We start from the raw sequence: 19,172 nt of genomic DNA on the forward strand, positions 1-19,172 counted from the left end.
AGGTATTTCCAGCTGGTTGTTTTCCCTTCCTGACCACCTTGATCGCCTCACATAAAGAGACCTTCGTATTTCAGGAAGGAGCCAAGCACCAACTCAAAGATCTACCAAACTGCACGCGAGAATCTGGAGGCCTCAACTAGAAACCAGTCTTCCAATAAGAACTTGTGTTGGAAATACGGTTTCATATTCCACTTATTCGCTTTCTAAGCGCTAAAAATAAAATATGCTATTATTACTAGGGTGGCCAGATTTTCAGAACCAAAAACCAGGATGGCCAGAGTCACATAAGGACTAAATGTTTACAGCAGCCATGGACGCCAAAGGGCTACATAATGCAGTGCAGCCCTCACCAAAGAAGGAATATAATGCCATATCCTACAAACCTGTACCAATGTAAACATACAAGAAGCATTGGCATAGCCAATAGGTCTCGCTTTTGGGACCTTATAAGTATTTAGTTATGCAGCACAATATCCTTGGTGCAACAACATCAACTGTTGCATGGCTAAACACTTACAAGGTCCCAAAAGCGAGACCTATTGGCTATGCCAATGCTTGTTGATTTTATACCCCAAAACATCATTCTGATCATTTGATAACTCGATAGTTTATGGCTCACTATTTGTCTGTGTCGTTGATTGCTAGCATTGAGTTTTTTCTGTTCTAGCTAGTAATAAGTAGTCTGCACAACACAGTGTGGGAATGCCACATTGCTTACACGTTCAGCACGGCCAGACGCTCCCAGGAGAGTGCTGTACATGTCATTAGTGTATGGTTAGAGCGCAGTGGGGCTACGATGCAGCCCTTTTATACTCCTCTGCTTTTTGTAAGTCTCTTTGTCTTTAAATTGTTAACAGTTACCCGGACACGAGCTGTTGATTCCCTGGTCTGGCCTTGCCTGCTGGACTTTTTAGGAGATGCTAGTGGTACGCCCATACTCTTCAGTTTTCTCAAATAGTGTACGATTGACTAAACCAGTGGTCCCTAAATTTTTAGAACCACGACCCAATTTTTAGAACAAAAGTTTTTCGCGACCCACCTAGCTTTAATGGACACGAGGCAGGTGTTTGTTTTAATGAAACTAGAGCATCGTGTGTCAGAGCACTGTTGTTTACAGACAGCACATTTTCCATTTAAATGCCCACTGAATTTGAACTGACATAGGAGTTTACTGATACAACTATATTAATAAGGAGTAGAAATGAGTTTCCATCACATGGAATTACTAATAAAAATGCTTCATTTTTGCTTTCCTAACTGCTGAATGTGTACAGTACATATTTTACAGATATTTACGTTTTGTTGTTTGTTACAAAAAATGACACGCTACAGTATTTCCTTTCACTCTTCCTGTACCCCAGCAGTAATGTTGCTTAATTGACTTTACTTTTCTTTTTCTGATGGCAAAGTGAGAGATGACTGTAAGCCTGTCATTTGACCTTTGTCTTTTAAGCGAATGTGACGAGATAAATACAGAATATTAAGGCTTCTTTATATATTGCTTGGACTCTGCAACCCAACAAATGTCGGCCATATACACACCAGTGGGTCGTTGCGCACAGTTTGGTAAGCAAAGGACTGTAGGAAATGTAGCAATGCAGCAAACAGTGGTATTTGTCTTTTAATTTGTAATTCGTAAACTTTATTCTGTAAATTGAAAATATGGTCTATGGTTGCTAGACGTGAATCCACCGTGTACGGTATTTAGGTTGCAGTTCTCTTTGGCCCAATTGTTCAGATGTTGGAGGATTAAGTTTGCGAAGATTTTCTCCTCTGTGCCATGATGTTTATTGGCCTAAAGGAACTTTCATTACATATTTTCCCTTTCTTGTTTATTGGCACAATGAATCTGTTTTTCCATAGTTCCTGGAAGCAGTATTTGTTTGCAAAAGTTGTGAAGGATTGCGATCACCTCCCGGCATAGTATAAGAAGTGGTCTGGCAGTAACATCTTTGGTCCTATGTCTTTTTTTCTTTCAAGGCTTTGGATGGACCTCTGGACAACATCTGTCCGATTCTGTGTGTTCTCTGTGTGTGTGTGCACGCGTGTCTGTGTGTGTGTGTGTGTGCGCGCATGTTTGTCTCTGTCTGTCTGTCTGTCTGTCTGTCTGTCTGTCTGTGGCCTGTGCAGTTTGCTACTAGTCTCCAGAACAGTTTGGAGTCATTTCTGTCCAGAGATGCCATTTGTGCTTTTTAAGTTCTTTTTTGTTGGTCCTTATTGGAGTTGTATACCCTTTCTAAGACTTTTTACAATAGATATGTCTTTGTGTTGAAGGCGTGGGTCAGATTTGATCTTACCGCTTTACATTCTTTGTCAAACCAGTAGTGCTTATTGTTTTCTGTTTCTTCATTGAGGTTCTTTCTGCAGAGACTTGTGGGTCAGCCAACACGCTATTTTGCCAATCAGTTCCTTGTATATTTTGATAAAGTCTTTCAGATCCAGTTGCCGCATGATACATTGGAGGTCTTCAGAGAGTTTGCACTTATTGATGGGGCCCATCATAATTTTGTTCTATTTCAGATCTCCACTTTGTTGTTGATACTTGGATTCTGCGATGAATTCTTTGTCTAGCAGGATATAATCGCTCTCAAGGCAAGTAGGGATAATTTCTTCATAGCGTATATGCTGATGTGCCTGTATTAGTATACAGTTGATTGTAGACTGAGATTAGTGGGAGTTGTGGGTTGTTCATGTTGGAAGGCCTGGTAGTTTGTGTTGAAACTAGGTTATTTTCGAGAAGGAATTGTTGCAGTTAAAAATATAGTACCCTCACATCAGTGGAAGGAAACACTTAATCAAATCGGAATTTATGTACAGTAACTGTGCTCTAAAAGAGAACACGAGAATAAGAAGGGGAAGCTGTTGAATATGGCGCAAAAACTGAGATAGACAAGAAAACCATCCAATCAGGAGCAAAGCGCTGTCCCAAAGCCAACTCTGTATATTGTATTGCTCACGATAGGTCTTCCACAGCAAACAGCGAAAGCTGTCTGTGGGTCGAGACCTAAAAAAGACATCTAATTAATAAGATGTAAATGATGCACTTCGTGGGATTTATTCCCTGGTATTTTACTTTCATGTGGGAGTAAATACTCTGCATAATGTATAGATGGTTGTACCTATTAAAAATTGATGGCTGAAATATGCCAAGTTCTTTGGAAGCTGTTGCTTTCGTTGGGCAGCTTGTCCCTAAGATGCTTCCAGCTTTCTGAACAAAACTCCCTGTATTATCATTATACATACTGAATATAGGTTGTAAATCTAAATACTATTTTCTGCTGCTGATATTAGTAGACTGATCTTATCAGTAAATGGAAATAGAGCTTTGATTGTGCTGCCAGTATCACTAAAGCTTATTTGTCATTCCCTCGAGGTATATTCTTATTGGGAAGCTATCTTCAAGCTTCATTTGTGCTGCCTTCTAATTCACCTCTCACGCCTTCTTGCCTAACTCCACTGTTTTATATTATCTTTCTAGTTTTGTCATTTCAATTCAGTAGTTAGTGGAAAGTGTGATATTGTTTGTGTTTATCTGAATAAACCGCAGTGCATTGCTTTCAGTTACAGCCAGTGCAAAACTACGGTGCTGTGAGCTTTTAATATTGTACCGGATAAGGTGGCAAGGGGTGCCAGGGGAGCGAGTAGCCTACTGCACTCCAATTATGAATCTTTTAATACTGTCAAACCAATGGATGGGGCCCGTTTTAATTGCTTGCTTTAGTGAACCTGATTCCTTGCTACGCCACTGACAAAATAAAAATGGGGACAATAATATATAACTTGGCAAAAATCGTAACCCCCAAGGCTCTTATAATTTTCAACTTTATTATCGCGGAAATAGCACTGCTGTTGGAATTTTTGCTTGTGCTTCACTAAGTCTGGTGTGTCCTTTCTCTCCAACAGGTATCACTTCAGGACTTGATGCAGGAGCACCAGCTAAGGGAGTAGTGACGTCCGCATCGTGGGAGGTAAGATAATATATTGGAGGACAAAAGTGACCAAAATCCAAAGAGCATGGGGCATTGGCTATGTTCAGTGGAGGCTGCCCTGCTGTCAGGCTAGAGATGTGCAGTGGTACCGACAAAGTGTTGCATTTTCCAGCTATAAGCTGAAAGCTATAGGGTGGGAAGGGAGGGCGTGGGCTATGATACAGATAGTGGCGACGCTTTTCACCTATCTACTGAAGGGCAGTGCATGAGATATTGGTGGTGGCGTGCAGTGATTCAGACAGTGGTGGTATCTCTTGGGATTTAAATATCTCTGATTTATGTATGTAAATAGCTTCACTACAGTTCGCTGTCGAGTACGAACTAGTCCGGTTACACGATCCTAGGCTTTCTCCACCATCCCATCCTGATTCATGTAAGCTGCTGTCAGTTGAATGGCGTGTACTGTACGAGTCATAGGTTCTTGCATGTCTGATACTCCCAGTGATGAAAACCGTGCTCTGTAACCAGTGATCTGGGCATACCCTGCTGCAGGTCCAGAGGGAGAGAAAATGTTGGATAACTAAAGACAGTTGAGAAAGCCCTATTCCATATTTACAGTAATCGCATATCATGTAGGTATAGGCGATCCTTTTTAATGGGCAGCCAGGAACAATAGAGTAGAAATAGTATAGACGCCCCTGCTCCCTACATGGTGCAATGGGTTGTAGATGAAGTATTACTAATATTTTAAATGACCGAAGACGAGATGTAAGGTAAATGCAGATAGTATTGAAATCCCTGCACCACACTCAGCCAAGAAGCTGCAGGGTAAATGCGGACTATAGTGAAAACCATGCTATTTGCACGGCCAAAGACGCTCCTCGATAGTTACAGATTGTTTTAAGGGCCCTGCTCCATTTCAGACAAAATATCTGCTGGATGCATGTAGGCAGTATTGAAAACCCTGCTCCATGTACAGCCGAAAGACCTGCAGGAAAAGGACAGACCGTATCGGAAGCTCTATTTGTAGTCGTCCTACAGCTCTTTTGGTGTTATATCCGACAGTATTCATACCCTGGCTTGACACACAGCCGAAAGAACTGCTGCATAAGTACAGAGGATTTGGAAAGCCCTGCTCCATACAGAATCAAGAGAGCTTTGGGGTAAGTAAAGGCATCATGAAAACCTTGCTCCATACTCTGCAGTAGAAGTTGCGGGGTGAATGTTGAGAATATTAAAAGCCTGCTCTATACACACTCGAAAGAGATGCTCGATGAATGCGGAAACTGTTGAAAGCCTTCCTCCATATACACAGTAATGGATCTGCAGGATAAGTATAGATTGTATTAAGAGCCTTCTCAGTACAAGGCCTTTATATGGGGGCAGGACGCCATTAATACCATAAAGCGGCCCAGACTGGGGTCGGCATGGCGATGCCTGACATGGAGGCATACTACTTAGCAGGACAACTGCAGAGGTTCACACAATGGGTGGCGGGAAGCAGGGAACCGGACAGGGAAGTGCCTCCTTTCGCTCTGGAGTGAACCGCTGTGTTCCGAACTCTGCTAAGGACGATCAGGCCTCAACACATCAGCAGTAATGAACACAAAGTGATACACCGTTGCTGGGGCAGATGCCTACAGAAAACCAATACAAAGCGCCCATATTCTCCAGAGATGGCGTTGCTGCTGTTGGAAGCCCTTCCCCACGGAGGACAATGGCAGTGCCTGGATGATTGGGTTGACGCAGGAGTGACGAATGTTGAGGATCTTTTCCGGGAAGGGGAGCTCCTCCTTTGAGGACTTCAGTGCTGACTGGGACATACCACAGGGGCATTTTCTCTTATATGGGGCAGTCATGGGAGCGATAAGACGACATTGGGGTGCGGGGACAACGGAGCCACCGCGACACTACACATGCGAATACTTGAGTCTGGCGGGTGGAACAATCAAGGCTGTGGCTTACCTCTATAGAGCCATAGGACGGGGCTCCACACAACCGCTGGACAGACTAAGACACAAATAGGGGGACGATATTGGCAGGCCACTAAACGACAAGGACTGGGACAATGATTTAGAACGAACTGCTAAATTATCTCGGAATGCACGGTTTAGCCTGATCAGCTTCTATATACTCCACCAAGTTTACTTAACCCCAGAACGTATCAACCGGTATTTTGACGGCGCAGACGCTAGATGCCAAGGTGTCTAGAGCAGGGGGCGCCTTTTATACATATGGTGTGGAGCTGTGCCTCCTTAACTCATTACTGGCAGGAAGTGACACTAGTGACAGCGAGGGTGACGGAGAGGGTGGTCCCCTGCACGCCTGCCCATGTACTGCTCCACGTATTTCCACACTCTGCTAAAACCAAAACCACAGCTAGGTTCCAGGACCTGGCATTTATTCTGGCTAAACAAGAAATAACCAGTAGCTGGAAGAAACCAGGGGGCCCTAATGTCCTCCGATGGAAACGTGAGCTGGTGAAGTGGGAGGGTTGCGAGGGCAGGGTCCTACTTCGTAATGCACAGCGGGGAGTGGGCAGACTGGAACGAGCCCTGGCAGGGGAGGGGCTGATGGTTGATTTAACAAGACTTGGCAGGGACTCAAAGGCTTCCACCCCAGAGAGGCTTCCGCATGTAGAGCACCCCCAGGGACCAGATTAGGGCGGAATAACTCAGTAAAGATGGCATCGATACACACGGGAGAGGAAGGGGGTCGCAACGGGAGGTCCCGGCACAGCACCACTACCCACGCCTCGTGTGTCAGGGAGCCTACTAACAGAGCTGAACAATAATCAAGGGGAGACAACAGTGCGGGGAGGGGGGCGGGGGAAGTTTTGGTTCGTTGCCTTATTGTTTGGGGGAGGGGGAGTATATCGTTAATATATGGTGTACTGCTAGGAGACAGCAATGTGATCATTATAGTTACCGTGTACGAAAGGGGCCAAGCTAGGGTAAGGACGAAGTCAGTGCTTCAGATTGGTTTATTCTTTGTCCTGTCTACGGTATATTGACACCCCCAAGGGGTATGTTACATGACGTATACCAGACAATACAAATTTGTTTAAAAAAAAAAAATGAGCCTTCTCAATACACAGTGCAAGAACTACATGATGTTTGCATACGGTATCGAATGCCCTGCTGCATATTCTGGCAAAATGAATGCAGACAGTATTCGAAGAACCTAGCATTTACCGACATTGAAACGATGCTTGCAGACGCGCTGCTGGACCACGCTAGCACGCTATTGCTGCTTACCTGTATTTTAGCTGCAAATCTCAATTTTTAAAAATCGCCGCTTTACTGATGTAAATGTAAATGATGTAAATGACCTGTATTTGCACGGTATAATTTTAAACATTTGTGGGCACATTAGCAAAGTCACCTTTCTGTGTGGTTATCACCGCCTACCTCCCCGTTCCACCGCAGCTTGTGCTGTTTGTTGTGGAGGGAGTGTCTAACGCGGTATAGAGGGAGTCCTTCCACCCTCACTTCCGGGGGCCATCTTGGAGAGCTGACGGTCTAGTGGTTGGACTAGGACCATCAGCAGCCTCCTATTTAAAGCTCACATGGAGCATACGCGCAGCGGTTACGCGCAGCGGGCGCGCCATAGGTTCGCCAGAGGTGAGCCCATCTTTGCCCATCCGTGACCATCCGGGGCCTGGGGCCAGAACCCCTGGCCAGAATGTGGTTTACACAAGGGGCGACCTATTACAGCTTAACTTGGGTAAGTCCCATCTGGAGCCGGCTACCATACATCGGCTGGGTTGCGAGGGTTTGCTAATTTCACCTAGGAGTGTCAGAGGGCGACATCGCACTCCCAACACACATACCCTGAGCTACGGTCTATTGAATACTCGCTCTTTGCAGAGCCATAGGTTAGAGGTCTTCACACTTCTGGAAGACGGGGAGTTAGATGTCCTCGCGCTTACTGAAACATGGCTGGAGGATTGCTCAGCGCCTGATTTAGTGGCGGCCCTTCCAGATAACTACTTGGCTATTCATTTTAACAGGGAGGGGGCCAAGAGAGGAGGAGGAGTAGCCTTTTATATCAGTCATGCCTCCGTGCCAATAGGTTCCTCTCTGAAACCCTTGGAGGAGCTGAGGTTATGGGGGTTAAGCTCAGGAGGGGAGCGGTCTGTGTGGTGTTCTTGGTGGTTTATCGGCCACCTTGGGCGTCGTCTGACTTCCCCACTCTCTTTGTAAGACTGGTCCAGGACCTGTGTACAAGATATGATAAAATGGTGATCGTTGGGGACTTCAACTATCATTGGGAAAAATCCCCTAAAGAAGGACAAGCACTACAGATCGAGGAGGCGGTCTCCTCCTTAGGTCTTACCCAACAGGTCAAGGGACCAACACATGAGAAAGGTCATGTGCTCGACTTAGTCTGGACCACCATGCCAGCCCAGGGTATCACGGAAATTCTTCCCTGTGCTTGGTCTGACCATTTTCTAATAAAGGGTAGACTTATATTGAGGGGCCCCCTGTCCAAACCTGGGGAGGGCTGGAAAACGGCCCGTAAATGGAGAAACCTTGATGGGGAAAAACTGGTCCACCTCTTAGAACACCACCCTTCAGCCAAAGAGCAGGATGCCAACGTTGATGCTCTATGTGGACACCTCCAGCATAAACTGGGAAGTGCCATTGATGTGGTGGCACCTCTTCGCAGGATGAAGAAGGTGGCGAGAGGAGCCGGGGCGCCTTGGTATAATGATTCCCTTAGGGAGATGAATCGCGGGGTGAGGAAGAAAGAACGGGCATGGCGTAAAAAATACGACGCCATCTCCAAACAAGAATATGTTTCATCCTTAGCCCAGTACAAACTAGCCATACAATCAAGGAAGGCTGCTTTCTTTGAGGAAAGAATAACTACTGCAAGAAATCCGCAAAAAGAAATTTTTCGGGTCCTGGCGGAGCTCAGGGTGAACAAGGAGCAAAGTCCCGAGTTCACCCAGGAGGACTGTCAGAGGTTCCAGGATTTCTTCGTAAAGAAGATATCTGATATCTTGGACGAAATTGCGGAAACCGCACCCCTCGAATGTCCGCGCATACCGGACCTTATTGCCCCGCTAAACATTCCACCATTAGCTGAGTTATCCCCTATTTCCAAACAGGAATTACTTAAAATCATAGGCCGAGTCAAATCAGGTTCCTTGGTGGACCCTTGCCCTCCTGACATATTCAAGATGGCAATGCCAGGAATAGAGGAAGAGGTTCTGCACCTATTGAACACCTCTCTTCATACAGGACAGATCCCTTTAGCTTTTAAAGAGGCTCGCCTGATCCCCTTACTGAAGAAACCTGGAGCAGACACAAAATGTCTGAAAAATTTCCGGCCCATCTCCCAGCTGCCTTTCCTTGCTAAGGTAATTGAGCAGCACGTGTTAGCTCTATTATCTGGCCATCTAGAGAGTAACAACCTGCTGGAGACCAATCAGGCAGGGTTCCGTGCTAATCACAGCACGGAACTAGTTATGTTATCCATTCTAGATGAGCTAAGGATGCGAGCTGATGTAAAAACACCGAGCGCCCTGGTACTACTGGATCTCTCCGCGGCGTTTGACACCGTGTGTCATAAACAGCTTCTGTCGCGGTTGAGATCCTTTGGCGTCGTGGGTACAGCACATGCATGGCTCACATCATTTTTGCAGGGTAGGACACAACGAGTGCAGCTGGGGGATCTACTTTCCACCCCTGCTCCGATCATCTGCGGGGTCCCACAGGGCTCTGCCTTGTCCCCCCTACTTTTCAACATCTACCTGCAGCCACTAATTGCTCTCCTGAACAGGATGGACTGCCTAGTGTACAACTATGCCGATGACACCCAGATAATCATCTGGCTGGATGATGGTCCAGGAGCATCCACTAGGTTACAGGACATATTGAAAACTACAGTCAATTGGATGTCCGAGAACTCCTTGAAAGTTAATCCGGATAAGACTGAAGTATTGCCCATTTCCATCTCGGGTAACCCTTGGAGTGAGAAATTTTGGCCTAGGGAGCTGGGCGCACCACCAAAACCGGCAGCTGCAGTCAAAAGCTTAGGCCTATATGTGGATAATAAATTATCCATGGAAAAACAAGTTGCCACTGTAGTAGGCACCAGTATAGGCCTCTTAAGACAACTAAGGAAGATCTCTGCCCTACTCTCATTCCCTACTTTGAGACACGTGGTCTCAGCCACAATTCTGGCTAGGCTGGACTACGGGAACTCCCTTTATTTAGGTTTGCCACAGCGGCTGCTGGACAAACTACAGGGAGTTATGAACGATGCAGCTAGGCTGATATTTAAAAAACCCAGGACTGCCCATGCCTCTCCCCTGATGCAGGAGCTGCACTGGCTGCCAATTCGTCAGAGAATTGTCTTCAAAGGACTGTGTATCGCTCACAAGGCTCAGTATGGCAAAGCACCAAAATACCTGAAATCCCGACTATCCCCCTACACACCGGGTAGGACTTTGCGTTCGTCGGACGCCACTCTTCTGTCTCAGTCCCGCTTTAAATTGACCACGGTGGGGGGCCGTGCTTTTTCCAACACGCTCCCAGCTTTATGGAACAAATTGGATCCAGAGCTCAGGAAGGAAAGTAACTTACTTTCCTTCAGAAAAAAACTAAAAACGGTACTGTTCAAACAAGCATGGAGCAGATCTTAGGTGCACAGCTGGTTTCAAGTGAATGTAACATCTTTCACGTAAATCTGGTCAGACAGCGCTTAGAGACCCCTGTGGTTATAACGCGCCATATAAATTAAATAAATAAATAAATAAATAAATAAGTCCTGTTCCCTACACAACTGAAAAAACTGTGTGATACATATTTAAAGAGGTGTAGGATGAATGCAGACCATCTTGAAAACCCTGCTCCATACACACTCAAAGAGCTGCAACCTGAATATAGTAGTATGGATTGCCATGCGTTGCCTGTTTGGGCTTGTTAGGGCCAAGAAAGACCATAGTCCAGAACCTCTGTCCTACTGAAATGTACAAGTTAAGATATAATCCCATATCTCAACCAGTATCCCATACTGGCAGTCCCCGTAATCACACTCAAGACCTAAACGGCCCAAACACTCACATAACAATTGCACAATACATAGACCCTTACGCGTACACCTCCCACTAACTACCACACACCTTCTGACTACACGAATCATATTCCAACTGCTGCCCATTGACCCTCCTTCTGCTGTACACCATGCACCAGAAATCACAGGCCTTATTAATGGCCGTAGTCCCACATGCCAAGTATTCATCTTGTGAACCATGCACATAAGAAAGGTGGAGGCCTCGCTGTCATCCATAGGTCCCCTCCTATCCTGCACCCCTGTCAAGCAAGTACCACTCAACTCCTTGAAGCTGATAACAGACCATTTCCCACTCTCTGCAACTCAGATCGCCACATTCCATCTCATCTAAAGGCCTACCAGGCAGAACAAGGACTTTACTGAAGAAATTCTCAGATCATCTCCCCACCTCTTCCTTCAAACATGTCCACACCACCCTCTTGGGTGTCTTCAACCTTCTAGGGAACACAAGCCAAACAAACGAACACAATAGACACCATCCTCAACCTCATCGACACACTCAATGTGGTACAGTCTGTCACAGAACTCAGACTCTCGGAAGGCGGCATCCTCAACCTTGTCTTCTCAACATCATTAACAGTCCAGTGCAAACCCCCAATCCCCCTAAACTGGACTGGAAGGTGAACCTAGAAGAGATGACCAGGTCTTCAAATACTTCAAAGACTTCTTCATAAACAACCTAATTCTTTAACTCATCTCTCACCCTATCAGCTCCATGGCTTATTCCAACACCACTCTAAACAACTTCAACACTTCATTTGAAAACTATGTGAACATCCACCCTCAAATTACAACCACAAGTACAAACCAAAGCCTTTAGCATACTGCAACTCTAAAGATCTTGGCGATAATAAACCATCTTTCTGCAAACAGAAACGAAAATGAAAGACAAGCAGAACTCCCAATAAGCTCATGATACTGAAATCCCTACACGCAACCTGCAGGCAGTTTGTCACAACAACCAATTCAAAGTATTATATTACCACCATCAATGAGCCACCAAAATAAATAGAACACTTTTCAAGATACTCAAGCACTTCATCCCCCCACAGACTCACTTATTGCTCACTCCACAGAAAAATGCAATGCCATCAACCTCTTCTACAGTGAAAAAGTTCTGACAATCCAGTGGCACACCAACAACACTAAGCCTGCCTTATCTCTTACATAAACCCTTCTCGTAGAAACCCGCAATATTCACCCTTCAAAGCCCTATCTCTCGCAGATATCACCAGCATAATCAAACGCCTCCAAGCCTCTCCTTATGAAAGTGATGTCTAACCCTCGTCCTTCATCAAAACTTTTTCTGGGGATGCTTTCTCACCCCTACTCACCATTGTCAATGCTTCTTTTACTCAAGGCATCCTATCAGAAGCTCTCAAGAGAGAGCACATCCTTCCATTCCTAAAGAAGCCTCCATTAAACCCAGATGACCTTGGCATCTACCCGCCTAGCACTCCCCCACCATTCATGTGCAAGATCATTGAAAAAGCAGTCTTTGTTCAAAATCAAGATCACATTAATGCTATCCATCTCCTGCACCACTACCAGTCTGGCTTCAGATTACGCTGCAGCATGGAGACATCTAACTTATTCAGTGTAGGCAGTGCCTTCCTGTGAACATGACCCCTGCCTCCTGAAGTTGGTGGACCTCTCAGCTGCCTTCAACACAGTTGACCATTCCACCCTCAAGTCTCAAATGGGATTGACCGGCAAAATCCTTCACTGGCTGCCCTCCTACCTTTCCAACTGACACCAATTTTTCACAGGGACACTTTCAGGTCCCAGAAGTTCCCTGTCACACGTGGAGTCCCTCACTGTTTTATACTGTCAACTTCAGCAATCACTTGTAGCTTGTTCTCACTGATAGCATCAGGATTCATTAATGATGCTGGTTATACACAACTCTGCCTGAAAGTCTCCTCTGCTTCAGACATCCAGGGCCTGAAAAACTCCACGCAGGCCCCTAAATGGTATTCTACACGCTGCTACACGTCTCATCCACAACCTGAAGAAATGTGAACCCTTCACCCCGTTCTGATGGCACTCCATTGGCTCCCTTGCTGGTCTGCACAATCTTCTTAACCAGCTGCATTATTTACAAAGCCATCACAACCAGTACACTTGCTTATCTTACAGATAAGCTTGCACTCTCTGGTGGTTCTGTACACACCTGCAGCCAAGACACAACCGGATTGCAGACTATGAATGTAAAAAAGAAGAAAAAAAAGAAGGCTGCAGGCCTTGTCTATTTATGAATCCACGATCTGGAACTACATTGCTTTATGCATCAGGTCTGCCCCAATGCTGCTCCTGTTTAGGATAGATCTGTAGATGCACCTCCTTAACGAGTGCTGCATCACAATGGATTAACAATCCACAAACTGGCTACCTCACCTACCATTCCTTGGCTTTATGCTGGTGTTCGACCCTGTGCAGCGCAGAACAGTTTTTTTAACGTGGTTTACGGAATAGAAATGCCACATACATATGTTCATTCATACGTGTGTCTGATATTGCAAAAGGAACTGCTTGGTGAATGTAAACATTATTGAAAGCCAAGCGCCAAACACAGCCAAAGATCAACATGTGAATTGAGACCGCTTTGGAAGCCGTGGTCCACACACACGCAACAGAACTGGCAGGTGAATTGAGACAGTATTAAAAGTTCAGCTCCATACGCAACCAAAGAGATGCAGAGTAGGATAAATGCTTTATTAAAAACCCTGCTTTATACGCAGTTGAAAGCGCTGCAGGGGAAGTAAAGACAGTATTGAAAGTCCTGCTCCATACAGAGCCAAACAAGCTACAGAATGAACTTACATAATATTGAAAGCCAGGCTGCATACACAGCTAAAAAAGCTGCAGGATAAGAGCAAACAACTTTAAATATCCTACACCATTTACAGCCAAAGAGGTACAGAATGAGCACAACCCATATTAAACACCCTGCTCCAAATGCTGCCAAAGAGCTGCAGGATGAATATAGACATCAATAAAATGTCCTGCACCATATATAGCTGAAAGAGCTGCAGGATATGTTGAGGCAGTATCAAAAGTTCTGTGCCACTGACAGCCTAAGGAGCTTGAGGATAAGTACCAACCTTGTTGACATCTCTGCTTTATACACATCTGAATGATGTGTATGGTCAATGCTGGCAGTATTGAAAGCCCTGCTTCATACAAAACTAAAAGAGTTGCTCGATACACAGATGGAAGAACTGTAGGATGAATGCTTTAACTAAATTAGGGTGAAGGCCCAGAAAATTCAAGTGGGGGGTGAGGACTAGAGATCAAGGATACACAGCAACCCAGCAGCCAAATCTTTGCACTTGTGCACAGGAATCAGAAGGAACTCCAACTACACTCAGGAATTACTGTTTGTCTTCCCAGAGAATGAAAAAAAATCAGTGTTAATTGCAGCCTATATAAAAAGTACTTAACCAGAGAAGATGGGGGACTACTATCATGCCTTTTATTGTCTAGTATGTCAGGACGCTGGAAAATGAACAGCCTTCTATTTTATCCTCTGTTGCTGATCTGTTTGACTTATGTATCATGCTTCAGTTGGTATGCTTGCAATGGATTTTTTTATTGCAGTGTTAATGTTAAGATCATATACACCAAACTGGAAGTTTCTGATGGGGACTTCTAGGTAGGTGCAGATTCGTTACCTTTTGTGCGGAGACTACATAGGGGACACTCCTGCATGCTGACGTTCATTCCTTTCTTTCTGCGCCACCAGACTCAGATCCAGAGCTCTCGCTCTCAGAGACACTTACCTGAATATTGTACAAAAATGTTTTAGTGTGTAAGGTATGCCAACCCCCAAAAAACAACAGGTTCAAATTCTGAAGAGACTGTTGGAAATAGATGTCTGTGACAGATCCCCATCAGGTGCGCTTGGGGTGAAGTCACTACTCCAAGGCCGGTACTGACTGCCAGTTGATGAACCCAAATGCCATCCGCATAAGGCAAAACTTTACATTTCCAAGTGCAAGAAGATTCTTAAACAAGACTAATCTAAGTTGTGATCCAAGTCCAAGGTTCGGTCCTGTACCAGCTCCAGGAGTTACTGAAGCTGCTCCCAAGGCCAGTCTTTATTGCGATCGAAATAATCTGGTAAGTCTAAAATGAAGCACAAGAAATCAAAGCGGTATTCTGCCTCTTATCACCACTCACATTCACCTAAGCAATGGCGTAGGGGCAGCTCCATGTCTCTCAATTTTACCCCTGGAGTGGCTCGACTTCGGAGTCCTTCCCACCGCAGGTACACAAACCTAGTTTTTGGGGCCATCAGCCACTCCACAGCAGATTGAAGAGTTCCGCCCAGCCATGCTCCAGCTCTTCAGATCCTTACCGACTCCCTCTGGCATGCCTTCTTGCCCCAATGAGCCGAGAGGCTTTCCACCTGGGAACCGTCGGCGGGTTTACTGTCGGCGGCAGTTGGACCCGCCAAGTCATCACAATAGGGAGTCCAACCGGGTGCAGATGTTTGAGAACTGAGTTTATCTCTAACCAGCCTTGCTCTTCATTCAATAAATGCCAGCTGCCTCCAGGGATGCTCTCCCCATGCCCTTTGGGGCTTGGTGGCTCAAGTCTTCCATGGTGTCTCTGAAAATGTCCGACTTGTACTTGTCCAGGCCCTCCAGGCATGATGTGGCCAAGTTTACAATTAGTTGTGGCTTGGAAACCACTGATTTCATTGGGTGATTTATTGACACCAGTGTCACCATTCGCTGGCATACGTGGCTATGATAACCTGGGTTCTCTGGCAATGTTCAGTACTCCCTTGTGGACATGCGGTTCTTACCTATTTGGGGACAAGGGTAATTCTGCTTTAGAGTAATTTAAAGAGATTAGACCTACTGCACGCTCTCTAGACTTATCTGCCCTACCTTGCTAACTGCACCAACATTCCTGCTTCTTTTGTAGATTTTGAGTAGCTGTCCCGTTCTGCCAGCCTGTCCAGCCTATCAAGAGACCCAGCAGTTTCACGCTTGAGTTTGTGGTGCCCAATGCCTCCTCGGCCAAGGTCAACGAGCTGCCCAGTACAATGCCCCCCCAAACTCCCACAGCCTCAGCTGCTAAACTTCCTTTGCGTGATATGAGCGGAGCACAGCCACCCAGCGGGAGTCAGAATCGAACAATTCTTCCTGGGCTGGTAAGCTACAAATTCAGACAGGTGTGTCCTGCAGATTATTTGCAGGGGATATGCCTTACGTTCCTCTCTTCTCCATCGCTCCTTCCATCACCTCCCCAGCGACTGACGAAACCATCTCTCCATGTTGTGGTGGGAAGCTCAAGCACTTTTCGCTAAAGGATGTTGAGAGGGTGCCGGGTCCAGAAGTAGGATATAGTTGTTATTCCCACTACTTACTGGTGCCTATGAAGGATGGAAGCCTTCATCCTATTCTAGACCTGTGCCTTCTCAATTCCTTCCTCCGAAGGAGTAATTCAAGATGTTCACCATCTTCAAGGTCTTGTCAACTTTCGACCCTGGAGATTGGATGGTGGCGTTGGACTTGCAGGACACCTGCGTCTATTTCCATATATCCGTCCTGCTGGTCCATCAGTGCTACCTGCGGTTCGTGGTAGGACAGGAGCATTTTCAGTTTGCAGTGATCCACTTTGATCTCACCAGCATCCCTTGATTGTTCACGAAAGTGATGGTAGTGGCACTACATCTTGGGAGGTCAGTGGTCCAAGTCTTCCCCTACCTCGACGACTAGTTGTCGAAGGTGGGGTCCCCCCAGGCAGTCATCAACCACCTCCATGTGTACTCCCTTTGAGGTGCTTAACAGCTGTCCCTTGTGGCTTCTCATCCTCAATACAGTTTTCTTTGTTGCCATTACATCAGCATGGCAGGTAAGTGAGCTTCAAGCTCTCTGTCAACCCGCCATGAACCCCCTTTTTCCCCACACAAACTGGTTCTGCAGATAAAAGCATCCTTCTTACCAAAAGATGTGACACCGTTCCACATCGGTCAAACTATCACCCTGTCTGCGTTCTATGCTTTGCCTCACCCCTCCAAGTAGGAGTACAGACTCCATTGCTTGGACCCCAAGAAAGCACTGTGCTTTTACATAGATCATGCCAAAGAACACTGGGTAGATGATAAGCTCTTTGTTGGGTTCGCTGGAGCAAAAAAGGCAAGGGTGTGCATAAGAGAACCATCTCCTGCTGGATAGTGCTCTGTATTAAGATCTGCCATGCATTGGCTAAAAGTATCCTTTGGAAGGACTGCGTAATCAGTCGACCAGGGACAAATCTGCTACCACTGCAATAGCAGTCAGAGTCCTGTTCTAGACATCGACAAAAATGTGCCCTGGGCATCACTCCATATGTTCATGAAGCGCTATTGTCTGGACAGTCTGCGTCCAGCCAAAAAGGACATTTTGCCGGCTCGGTTCTACAGAAATGTCTGGTTTAAGTCCATTCACAGACCCACCTCCACTTAGGTACTGCTTTGGTGTTTATTCAAAAGGTGAGTAATCTGGAGCTAGAAGTCTCTATCAGAAGAAAAAGTTGCTTACCTACTTTAATGTTTTTTCTGGTAGAGACTGGCTGCAGATTCCTCACCGACCCGCCAGTTCTGTGATTGGGTTCTGTCCCTTAATAAGATCCCAAATCTATGAATGTGCACAGTGGTCACACCAATTTCCTTTTAGGGTTCTGCTGTGGATGCAGGCGGTTTCAAAATCAACTGACGTCAGTCAATCAGGTGGCTTGTAAAGTGCGACTACTCCCCCCGTTAGGTTCTCAAGGTGCTTAGGGGGTAACTACTAGTCTGTCGAAGACGCTGTGGTTCAGTCAAAGAGCCACGTCTTGAAGTCCTTCATGAATTGTAGCAGTGACGGTAATTGCCTGAGGTGGAGATGGAGTGCGTTTCTGATGGATACATCTGCCAGTGGATTCCTCACCTTGTGAATATCCCCTGCGCCAGCATTCCACGGAATTTCTTCCCCAGCTCTCCATGCCAACGTGGACGTCATAATACCACGGCTCCGCTCGCGACTCCGTATGACGTCACCGGAGCCATAAGAGAGCCACGTCGGCGTGATGACGTCAGTTCCCTTTTTTCTGCGCCGTCGACGCGTAACGGTTTTCCATCACTCTCCTGTTACTTTGTAGTCTCCTTGTGAGTTACTGTTTCTGGAATACTCATGTCTTCGTCGAGGAAGTCAGGCTTCAAGCCGTGTAGGGAATGTGGGGGTCACATGTCCATCACTGACCCCCATGAAGACTGCTTATGGTGTCTTTCATCCGACCACGACGTGGAAGACTGTTCCTGCTGCAGGAAAATGAATCCTAAAGCACTAACAGAAAGAGAAGCGAAGCTGTTCATGGGTAAGGCGAAGAAGGAGGGCAGAGGTCGAAAAAGAGACAAGTCGAAGCCGGAGTCATCGACTTCGTACTCGTCGAAGTCGAGAAGACATAACAAGAAGAGGAAGCATGACTCTCGGTGCCGGTCGACAAAGAGTAGGGCTTCGAGGTCGCCTTCGCCTCAACTTCGAAGTAAGGACTTGGTCTCTCCTTCGCCTTCCCCTTCTCCTCGTGTTTCTCTGGAGAAGTCTCCTTCGCCAAAGTTAACTCCAGCGCAGTCTCCGGCGCCAATGGATTCTCCAGCTTCTGACGCTGAGCCGGATCAGGTTGCTGATCTTTCTCCTGCGCCTGAAGGTGAACCTGTGGTTCCAGTAGAGGATCCGTCGGCTCCGGCTCCAGCTACTCCTCGGCCGGATTCAGGTTCGAACCCATACCCGCATTTCCCGACTACTGGTGCGGATCCGACGCATTTCCTGAATGCTATGTATGGTGTTTTCCAGAGAGCAGCCTTCCCATCCGGTGCACCTTCAGTTCCTGTGGGTCCAATGGTGTTTAGTTTGGGCGTGCCGCAACACTACGCTCAGGCACCTCTTATGCCCTTCTTGCCGATGGCAGTTCCCGGCGCCGTCTGGAGAGCCTTCCTCCCGGCCTCGACTTGATCGCGTGCCCTTTCGTTGAGACTCCCTGGATGCCGGCGCAGACTCCATCTGCGCCGCGTGTGACGCCGCCGACTCTGGCGCCGCCAACTCCGCGTATGGCGCCGCCGACGCCGTGTCCTCGGATCCGCTCTCGAAGAGAGGCTCAGAGCTTTATAGAGGAAGAACAATATCG

At 46.5% G+C, this 19,172-nt stretch overlaps 1 protein-coding gene across 2 annotated transcripts in view; it reads left to right on the forward strand.

The window, feature by feature from the left end:
- The window catches only part of EVI5L (ecotropic viral integration site 5 like), a 1,383,225-nt gene that overhangs the window by 181,999 nt on the left and 1,182,054 nt on the right, over window positions 1–19,172 (forward strand). For both annotated transcript variants that reach the window (XM_085654281.1, XM_085654282.1), the window contains exon 2: window positions 3,904–3,968. The gene's annotated coding sequence lies outside the window, so the exon portion shown is untranslated. The remainder of the gene's footprint in view (window positions 1–3,903; window positions 3,969–19,172) is intronic.

Source organism: Triturus cristatus, chromosome 4_1 (assembly GCF_964204655.1).
Source record: "Triturus cristatus chromosome 4_1, aTriCri1.1, whole genome shotgun sequence".
Taxonomy (NCBI): domain Eukaryota; kingdom Metazoa; phylum Chordata; class Amphibia; order Caudata; family Salamandridae; genus Triturus; species Triturus cristatus.